Below are 11,107 nucleotides of genomic sequence, written 5' to 3'. Positions count from 1 at the left end.
CGTCCGGCTCGCCGTGACCCCCGGATTCTGAAGGGATTCCAAGCTTGCCCGAGTTTCCCCTGGAAATGTCTCAGTCCCTCGCTCACTAGCGCAAGAGGGACCCGCTTGTTCTGAAGAGGCCCAGCTGTGTGCAGGAGTTAGGGCACGCCTGGTCACACTGCATGAGTCGCCGAGTCATAACCCCCGCAGGGTCCAGACTTCAACAAGACATCTTTCTGCACATTTTAGAGCACCATTCAGATCAGATCACTTTATTGGTCATATACAATCTCTTGCATGAGGAATGTGTCTTTTCTCAGACCCCAGCTTGCTCCCCATGAGACACACAGACAGGGAGAGAAGCTGGGGGTCAGAGCGCAGGGTCAGCCATTTATACAGCACCCCTGGAGCAGCTGGGGTTAAGGACCTTGCTCAGGGGCCCAATGAAGTAGGATTCCTCTGCTGGCCGCGGGATTTGAACTGGCAACCTTCCAGCCACAGGCACAGATCCTGAGCCACAGAGCCCCGTTACTATTTCTTTGCTAATTATCCAGTTGATTCATCAGAACTTTTCTTAAGCCTTCAAAACTTGATTGGCTCCTTGGGCCTTAAATTAAGCGAGACAAAGACACTTCCAGAGTTAAAGACGGACCCCGCTAACCTCTCAGGGTGCTGTGCCTACCCTCAGCCACCATGGGCTCCTCTAAGCAGCTGACTGAGGACTTGAAAATAAAGACACGCGACTCTTACAAAGCAGGGGAAGGCTTTAAAAAGACATCTAAAAGCCTCCAACTTGGAATCTCCACCATCAGAAACATCGTGAAGAAATGGAAGTTAAGGGGAACCGTTGAAGTCAAAAACAGAAAACTGAACTGCTCGTAAACTGGTCAGATATACGCAGCAGAACCCACATATCGCTGCAGAGGAGCTGCAGAAAGGTTAAACTGCCACCGCAGGTCCACAGTACAGCCTGGCTTACACAAAAATGATCTGCACGGGAGAGCTGTCAGCAGGAAACGTCCTCAGAAGAGGCGACGTTGGAAGTATGCAAACCAATACTGGGATAAGGCGGAAACCGTTTGGAACAAAGGGCAGGTGGACTGATGAAACAGAAATTGAAAAGGTTTGGCCACAGCCACAGAAGATGCATTTGGAGAGGGACAGGTGAGGTATTCGAAGAAAAGAACACCTCGCCAGCTGTTCAGCACGGGGGTGGATCCGTTATGCTTGGGAGTCGTGTTGCAGCCGGCGGTGGCACAGGAGACAGTGTGCGGGTAGAGGGAAGAATGGACTCTACTAAATATCCACACATCCTAGAAGCTCGTGTCCCAGAGTCAGTGAAGAAATGGAAGCTGAAAAGAGGCTGTATGTTTCAGCACGACGGCAATCCAAACATCCCTCAGAATCAACCATGAAGTACTAACAGGAACGGAAGATGAAGGTTTTGGAATGGCCTTCACGGTCCCCAGGCTTGAATAGTATTGAACATCTGTGGGGAGATCTCGACTGCACTGTACTACAGCTGCACATTACTGCTGCTGTTAATCCTACAGCTAGAAATCACTGTGGGTGTTCATGTGTTTTTTCGAAATTATTTCTACTATTAATACTACTGCTATACATAACTGTTGAGGTTAAGGCTTATCCCCTACAATTAATTCTGCTGTTAATACTACTGCTGTCTATTACTGCTGATGTTGACGCTACTGGTTATGTCATGGATCAGGTGACCCCTAAATTCAGGCTTGTTTTTACTGCAGCTCACATCTGGCAGCCCCCTGGAGCTCAGCAGGTGTGACCCTGGTCAGTACCTGGAGGGGAGACTCCTGGGAAAGCTGAGGCTGCTGCTGGGAGAGGTGTTAGTGGGGCCAGTAGGGGGCGCTCACCCCAGAGTCTGTGTGGGTCCTTATGCCCCAGCATACTGATGGAGACATATTATTCTGTAAAAAGGTGCCGTCCTTCAGATGAGACATAAAACCGAGGTCCTGACTCTCTGTGGTAATTAAAAATCCCAGGGTGTTTCTTGAAAAGAGTAGGGGTGTTACCCCAGCATCCTGGCCAAATTTCTCCCTGACCTTTACCAGTCATGGCCTCCTAATAACCCCCCTCTCTGAACTGGCTTCATCACTCTGCTCTCCTCACTGAGAGCTGGTGTGTATGAGCTGACTGGAGAATCATCCAGGTGGGGCTGCACACTGGTGCTGGTGGAGGGGATCCCCATTACCTGTAAAGAGCTTTGAGTGGAGTGTCCAGAAAAGTGCTATATAACTGTAAGCAATTATTATTATTATTATTATTATTATTATTATTATTATTATTGTTATTATTATTATTACTATTACTGCTTCTATTACTCTGTTGTTATTACTGTGTTATTAATACTACTGCTGTAAATACTCCTACCTCTATTACTGTGGCTATTAATAATACTGCTGTAGTTTTGCTGTATGCTACTGCTGCTCCTAACACTCCAGCTCTATATTACTGCTGCCCTTAATACTACAGCTCTATATTACTGCTGCCCTTAATACTACTCCTGTATATCACTGTTGCTCTAAATACTACAGCTGTCCATTACTGGTGCTCTTAATACTATTGCTGTATATCACTGTTGCTCTTATTGCTGCTGCTGTACACTACTACTGCTGTTAATACTACAGCTGTACACTACTACTGCTGTTAATACTACAGCTGTACATTACTGCTGGTCTTAATACTACAGCTGTACATTACTGCTGGTCTTAATACTACAGCTATATGTTACTGCTGCTCTTGATACTACAGATTTGTTACTGCTGCTCTTGATACTACAGTTGTACGTTACTGCTGCTCTTAATACTACAGCTGTACGTTACCGCTGCTCTTAATACTACAGCTATATGTTACTGCTGCTCTTGATACTACAGCTATATGTTACTGCTGCTCTTGATACTACAGCTGTACGTTACCGCTGCTCTTAATACTACAGCTGTACATTATTGCTATAGGTGTTAATACTACATCTAGACATTACTGTTGAGGTTAATACTAATCCTGTACATTAATTCTGCTGTACATTACTGATGCTGTTAATACTGTACTACTACTGTACACTAATGCTGCTATTAATACTACTGCTGTACATTAGTGCTGCTTTTAATACTACTGTACATTACTGCTGGTGTTAATTCTACTGTTGTATATTATCAATTTCCCTATGGGATTAATAAAGTATTATCTATCTATCTACTTCTGCTTTTAATATCACTGTAAATAGTCTGTGCTTTTAATATTGCTGATCTATATTATTACAGCTGTTAATACGACTGATATCACTACTGTATACTAGTGCCACTGTGAATACTATTACTAACCATTACTGCAGGTGTTACAACACATATAATACACAATGACATATAATGACATATAATAATGTTCTACATTGCTTGTAATGTACTGCTGTTATTAATATTGCTGCTATATATTACTGCTGTTTGTAAAAATACTATTGGACATTTCTGTTGCTTTCAATACTGCTGCTGTAGTTTACTAGTGCTCTTTATACTACTGATTATCTTATTTCTGTTGTTAATACCACTGCTGCACAGTGCTGAAGCTACTCCTGAAATACATTACTGTCACTGCTAGTGCTGTAAATTACAGCTGATTTCAAAACTACTGCTGTACATTACTGCTGCTGTTAATACTACTGTTGTACAGTACTGCTGTAACTAATATTAATGCTGTATACTACTGCTGCTAACAGTACTGTTGTACATTATTGCAGCTGTTCATACTGCTGATCAAAAGTATTGTTGCTTTTCATACTACAGCTGTACATTACTGCTGCTCTTAATACTACACCTCTATATTACTGCTGCTCTTAATACTAGTGCTGTACATTACTGCTGTTCTTAATACTGCTGCTTCCATTACTCTGTTCTTAATACTACAGCAGCAGTGACATACAGCAATAGTATTAAGAGTGACAGTAATAGACGGCTGTAGTATTAACAACAGAGTCGTAATATATACTGTAGTAGTAATATTAATAACAGCAGTAATGTACAGAAATAGTATTATCAGCAGCAGTAGTATTGACAGAAATAGTAATAACAGCAGTAGTATTATCAGTTGCAGTAATGTTTGGTAGTATTAACAGCAGCGGTAATATGTACTGTAGCAATAATATTAATAACAGCGGTAATGTGCAGGAAACATCAGCAGCAGCAATGAGTAGTACTACCAGCTTGACTAAATTACTACTGCTGTTAATACTACTGCTGTAATAATCATCATTAATAATTGCTTACACTTATATAGCGCTTTTCTGGACACTCCACTCAAAGCGCTTTACAGATAATGGGGATCCCCTCCACCACCACCAATGTGCAGCCCCACCTGGATGACCTGTACATCACTGCTGCTGTTCATACAACAGCTGTACATTACTGCTGTTCTTAATACTACTGCTGTACATTACTGCTGCTGTTCATACTACTGCTGTACATTACTACTGCTGTACATTAATACTGCTGTTACTACTACAGCTGTACATTACTGTTGCTGTTATTGGCGCTACTGTCACAAATGCAAGTGATTATAGTAATTGGTTTCATTACTCTGTTCTCCTCCCCACTGAGAGCTGATGTGTGGTGAGCTTTCTGGCGCACTATGGCTGCCGTCGCATCATCCAGGTGGGGCTGCACATTGGTGGTGGTGGAGAGGATCCCCATTACCTGTAAAGAGCTTTGAGTGGAGTGTCCAGAAAAGCACTTAATAAGTGTAAGCAATTATTACTATTATTATTATTAATTATTATTGATCAATTATAGTTATTAATCACTTGTATAATTAATAATACATGATAACAGTATTATATACTGTGGTAATAATATTTGATATTAATAATTGTTTCATGTAACAATGTATATTTTTATTGTTTAAATAACTATTTATTCATTATATTTATTAATGATATTTATTTATCTTCTTTCATCTCAAAGCAGGTACAAATGAATATCGTAAAAGGAGTTAAAAGTGGGGGGTATGAGAGGATCCCGCAAAATTCTGCTATGAGCTCCCAGGATCCCAAAAATTCTGCTAGATCTCCTAGGGTTCCTCAGTGATCTGTCAGGGTTTCCAAGGATCTACAGGGATCAGCCTCAGGATCTCCCAGGGTCTCACAGGATTTCCACGCAGACAGGAATCCTTACTTTACAGTGGCTGCTAGAGGAATGAAAGGTGCAATGGTGTGTCTGTGGGCGCGCAGGTGGTTTTTGGGGGTACCCGGTGTGGGGAGATGGGGTCCCAGTGCAGCGAAACCGCTAGGTGGCGCAGTAGCTCCAGGACCCGCATGCACTTGGGTGCTGCTATGGCCTTTAACACAGGACTTCTGCTCGCTGTGGTCCCCTGGCGAAGGGCTATGCGCCCAGGAGGGGCGAGCGGGCTCGACGTGTCCGGGCTACAGGTGCGCAGGCGAGAGCCGGGCGGCTCAGCCCGGAGGGTCACGGGAGTCCGTCTCCGGCTTCTCAACTGGGGCACACGCAGAGCCCGTTCAGGCGACAGACGCTCCTGATATTTCGACCAAAGAGCATACGAGCGACATGCCGGGGGTGTAACGCACGGCAGGAGTAACTGTGAAAGAGGAAGACTCACGGTGGCGCCCGGGGACGACACTGGGGGAAAAAAAAAACAAACGCTCGCCTTGGAGACAACTTCTTTCTCGCGCTGCAGGACGAGCAGAAAACTACACTTCCCGTCAGCCCCTGCCGCGGCGGCGGGCGGCCGGGCTCTCGCGAGGCTGCGGCGCGCTCCCAGCCTCTCGGCGCGCGGCGCTCCTCCATTTCGCTGAAACCCGAGTCTCCTCCCCGCAGCCGGCCGCCGAATCGCCGTCCGGACCCGCAGCCGGTTAGCCCTCACTTTTACCCGCTCCCACGGTCCCGCCAGCAGCTCGCTGGGTACCGAGAGACAGTTTGGAGCGGCCCTGTCACGGATTGAGGACGATTTCAGGCGGATGGCGACTCCTTCCCCGAGTTTTTAGTGAAAGAAAGCGGCTGAGAAATTCAGGTAGGAGGGGAGAGAAGATGGCGGCGGGGGTCGGGGAGGAGGAGGGGGGGGTTCCGCGAGGGGGCGAGCGCCGGGCGGCGCTCATGGGGCGGCATCAGCGACCGGCCTCCGCGTTGCGGGGGGGGGGTTGTGGCCGAAACAGGACCTCGCTGGGCAGCGGCTTGTCCCCGTCCTGTCCCACAGACTGGCACGGCGCGGTAGCGGCAGGGGAAATGCACTATTTCAGTCTGGTCCACGATGGGTTTTCGAGGCCGGTGGATGTTGTGGTGAGCTGCCTGGTCCCCCCCTGGCGGGCCCCCGCGCGGCGTGGGCTCAGAAATACCTGCGGAGGGAATTTTTGGGGAAGCGACCCCGAGCCGGGATAGGGTCCCGCAGCCGTGCGGAGCCCGGGGTCGGGGTGGGAAAATTTTCGGCTCCGAGGGAAAAAAAAGCCTAATTTCTGGGCGGCGGTTGACCCCGCGGGTGACGTCACGGGGGTTTATTCCCTCGCCGGGGAGGAGGGGGTCTGGCGGGACACGGGAAGGTGGCGTGTGTGTGTGACCGGGATATTAATGTTTCACGGGCGAGCGCGGAGGTGCGCAGCCGTGGGAGCGGAGCCGGCCCGCCGTCGCCGGTGGGGTTACATAACTGGGCCGCCGCGGCTGCTGCCCGGGGCCGGCCCGGCGGAAACCCGGCGCCCTGCGGGTCCTGCAGGGGGAGTTGACCGGCTGAGGCTGAGCGGGGAGCGCAGCGGTACCGGCTCCTCCGCACTGGCAGGCCGGCCCGGGCTGAGCCTCGGCGAGGTCCCGCTCTCCTGCGAGTCTGCGGTGCTCGTGCGGGGTTCGTGCCCCCCTGGCTGCCTCTGCCGGGTGTGGGGGGGTACCGCCGCCCCTCTCGTGTGCTCCGCTGCGGGCCCCGCAGAGCCCATTACCCGCCCGGACTCAGAGGTCCCGCCCGGAGCTGTCCCGGGTACCCCCGTGCAGGCAAAGTGAGGGCGGGAGACGAGGGGTACCCCCGTGTGGACAGGGTGAGGGTCTGAGACAAGGGGTATCCCCGTGAGGGCCGGAGACGAGGGGTACCCCCGTGCAGGCAGGGTGAGGGCTGGAGTGAGGGGTACCCCCCGTGCAGGCACGGTGAGGGTGGGAGTGAGGGGTACCCCCCGTGCAGGCACGGTGAGGGTGGGAGTGAGGGGTACCCCCCGTGCAGGCACGGTGAGGGTGGGAGTGAGGGGTACCCCCGTGCAGGCACGGTGAGGGCTGACCTGCTTGCCTCCTGTCCAGCTCTATGCTGTGCTGCTCTCTGTCGCTGCTGCACCCCACATCGTGGAATCACGCACACACCCCCCAGGTCTGAGAGACGCACACACCCCCCAGGACAGGAGTGTACAGGCCCTGAGAGACGCACACACCCCCCAGGACAGGAGTGTACAGGCCCTGAGAGACGCACACACCCCCCAGGACAGGAGTGTACAGGTCCTGAGAGACGCACACACCCCCCAGGACAGGAGTGTACAGGCCCTGAGAGATGCGCGCACACACACACACACACACACCCCAGGACAGGAGTGTACATGCCCTGAGAGACGCACACACCCCCCCCAGGATAGGAGTGTACATGCCCTGAGAGACGCACACACCCCCCCCCCCCCAGGACAGGAGTGTACATGCCCTGAGAGATGTACACACACACCCTCCAGGACAGGAGTGTACAGGCCCTGAGAGTGAGACACACACCCCCAGGACAGGAGTGCACACTTCCTGTCACAGTACTGAAGCTCTTGACTGGTGTTCCAGATCACACTGTTCCTGTCACTGTACTGAGCCTCTCGACTGGTGTTACAGATCACACTGTTCCTGTCACTGTACTGAGCCTCTTGACTGGTGTTCCAGATCACACTGTTCCTGTCACTGTACTGAGCCTCGTGACTGGTGTTCCAGATCACACTGTTCCTGTCACTGTACTCACTGTACTGAGCCTCTTGACTGGTGTTCCAGATCACACTGTTCCTGTCACTGTACTGAGCCTCTTGACTGGTGTTACAGATCACACTGTTCCTGTCACTGTACTGAGCCTCGTGACTGGTGTTCCAGATCACACTGTTCCTGTCACTGAACTCACTGTACTGAGCCTCTTGACTGGTGTTACAGATCACACTGTTCCTGTCACTGTACTGAGCCTCTCGACTGGTGTTACAGATCACACTGTTCCTGTCACTGTACTGAGCCTCTTGACTGGTGTTCCAGATCACACTGTTCCTGTCACTGTACTCACTGTACTGAGCCTCTTGACTGGTGTTCCAGATCACACTGTTCCTGTCACTGTACTGAGCCTCGTGACTGGTGCTCCAGATCACACTGTTCCTGTCACTGTACTGAGCCTCTTGACTGGTGTTACAGATCACACTGTTCCTGTCACTGTACTCACTGTACTGAGCCTCTTGACTGGTGTTACAGATCACACTGTTCCTGTCACTGTACTGAGCCTCTCGACTGGTGTTACAGATCACACTGTTCCTGTCACTGTACTGAGCCTCTTGACTGGTGTTCCAGATCACACTGTTCCTGTCACTGAACTCACTGTACTGAGCCTCTTGACTGGTGTTACAGATCACACTGTTCCTGTCACTGTACTGAGCCTCTCGACTGGTGTTACAGATCACACTGTTCCTGTCACTGTACTGAGCCTCTTGACTGGTGTTCCAGATCACACTGTTCCTGTCACTGTACTGAGCCTCGTGACTGGTGTTCCAGATCACACTGTTCCTGTCACTGTACTCACTGTACTGAGCCTCTTGACTGGTGTTCCAGATCACACTGTTCCTGTCACTGTACTGAGCCTCGTGACTGGTGTTCCAGATCACACTGTTCCTGTCACTGTACTGAGCCTCGTGACTGGTGTTCCAGATCACACTGTTCCTGTCAGTGTACTCACTGTACTGAGCCTCTTGACTGGTGTTCCAGATCACACTGTTCCTGTCACTGTACTGAGCCTCTTGACTGGTGTTCCAGGTCACACTGTTCCTGTCACTGTACTCACTGTACTGAGCCTCTTGACTGGTGTTCCAGGTCACACTGTTCCTGTCACTGTACTGAGCCTCTTGACTGGTGTTACAGATCACACTGTTCCTGTCACTGTACTGAGCCTCTCGACTGGTGTTACAGATCACACTGTTCCTGTCACTGTACTGAGCCTCTTGACTGGTGTTACAGATCACACTGTTCCTGTCACTGTACTGAGCCTCTTGACTGGTGTTCCAGATCAGACTGTTCCTGTCACTGTACTGAGCCTCGTGACTGGTGCTCCAGATCACACTGTTCCTGTCACTGTACTGAGCCTCTTGACTGGTGTTACAGATCACACTGTTCCTGTCACTGTACTGAGCCTCTCGACTGGTGTTACAGATCACACTGTTCCTGTCACTGTACTGAGCCTCTCGACTGGTGTTACAGATCACACTGTTCCTGTCACTGTACTGAGCCTCTCGACTGGTGCTCCAGATCACACTGTTCCTGTCACTGTACTGAGCCTCTTGACTGGTGCTCCAGATTGAACTTTTCCTCTCATCTCTGCCATTTATTTTCTTCTGTGCTCCTCAAGCCACCATTGTGTTCTATTCAGGTGCTGTTTAATATTTTGTGCTCTGTGGAGCAATAAGTCTCATTTTACTTGGAAAGTTAAGCGTCTTCCACTCCCCTTATTATTCTTTAGAAATGATGTTTCTTGCCAACTTCTGCAAGCGACGAAGGGACGCAGTATTTATCTGCGACCTGGTGATTCAGCTGCGAAGAAGCCCTGCATTTTTTTGTTTTGTTTCTGCGTCACGTACTAAAGCCCAGTCCTAAAGCATAGTCCAAAACCCAGATTTTTTTCTGGCTGAGATTTTGGAAGGAAAGCCGCGATGGCTCGTAGTTTCTCCTATTCCTTCCTTTCACTCAAGAGAACACGTTGGTGTCCCGATCTCGCGGTGATTCGTTCGCCGTTTTCGATCTGACCAGATCTGATGGAAATGCGTGGGGGTTGAGAGCTGCGCGATGGCTGGCAGGCTGTCTCGAGGTCTCGGTCTCGGTCTCGCTGTGAGACGGATTCGCGTGCGTGCGTGCGTGCGTGCGTGCGTGCGTGTTTGGTCGGCGTTCGCGTGTTTCTCAGGAGGTCCGGCGGCCCACACAGCCCGCGTACGTCTGCGGGACACCGTGCCGAAGTGTTGGGCACCCTGCCGCACCTGCTTGTTCTGTTCCGCTCAGGGGGCCTACAGCAGAGTGGGGGGTGCCAGCCGGGGCTGGTGGGGGAAGGGGCCGGGGTTGCCCACCGGCCCTCAGTCCTCCCTCACGAAGTACCGGCGGAAAGCGGGCACCGTGCGAGGGTTTAGGGGAACCCGAGGCGGCAGGGAGAGGGTGTTCCCGGGCGCTCGGGTCACTGGGAGCGGAGGAGCGCCGTGACGTCTGGTGTGGCCGCTGTGTAGTAGGGGAAGGGGTGTCTGGGACCAGCCTTGAGCGTGGGCCAGCGGGGCTGTGCTGCACTGTGTGGAGCGTGACCTGTCCCCCCCCTCTCTATCTTGCAGAAGCGCAGGTGCCCATCAACTCAGCATCCTGGAAGTGGAAAGCACAGACGAGCCTGGTCCTGAGCCACAGACAGGTCAGAGCGCCCCAACTGTCCCAGCCGCTACACCTGTCTGTCTGTCTCTGCCCGTGCGTCCCCCTGTCCCGCGCGCTGGCCCCAGCCGGTGAACATGCGTGTCCTCGTGTTGTTCGTGAGCTGGTGATGTTTGAGGAAATCCCCCTCTCGGCTCTCCTTCTTGCTTGCGTCAAGCTTTGCAAAACAGGTGGCGCTGTCAACTTTCTGCATGCCTCTCCTGCTCATGTGCTCTTGTTCTCTTGCGGTCTCTTCCAGGTGCGTTGTGCGGCGGTGGTTTTGGGGAGACGCTGCAGGGGTCCCCAGCTCCGGACGCCTCGCCCCTCAGACTGGCAGTCCAGAATGAGGCCGGGCTATCCCAGCATGCCCCGCAGCAGGCCGTCGCTGTCGCCACACAGCCGCCGCCACCGCCGCCCCCCCTACAGGAGAGAGAGCACAGCAGCAGCGCCCCGTGGGACACGCGCCCCCGCCC

This window comes from Lepisosteus platostomus, chromosome 6 (genome assembly GCF_059453375.1).
Source record: "Lepisosteus platostomus isolate fLepPlt1 chromosome 6, fLepPlt1.hap1, whole genome shotgun sequence".
Taxonomy (NCBI): Eukaryota; Metazoa; Chordata; class Actinopteri; order Semionotiformes; family Lepisosteidae; genus Lepisosteus; species Lepisosteus platostomus.
Note: the sequence above shows the minus strand (reverse complement) of the source record.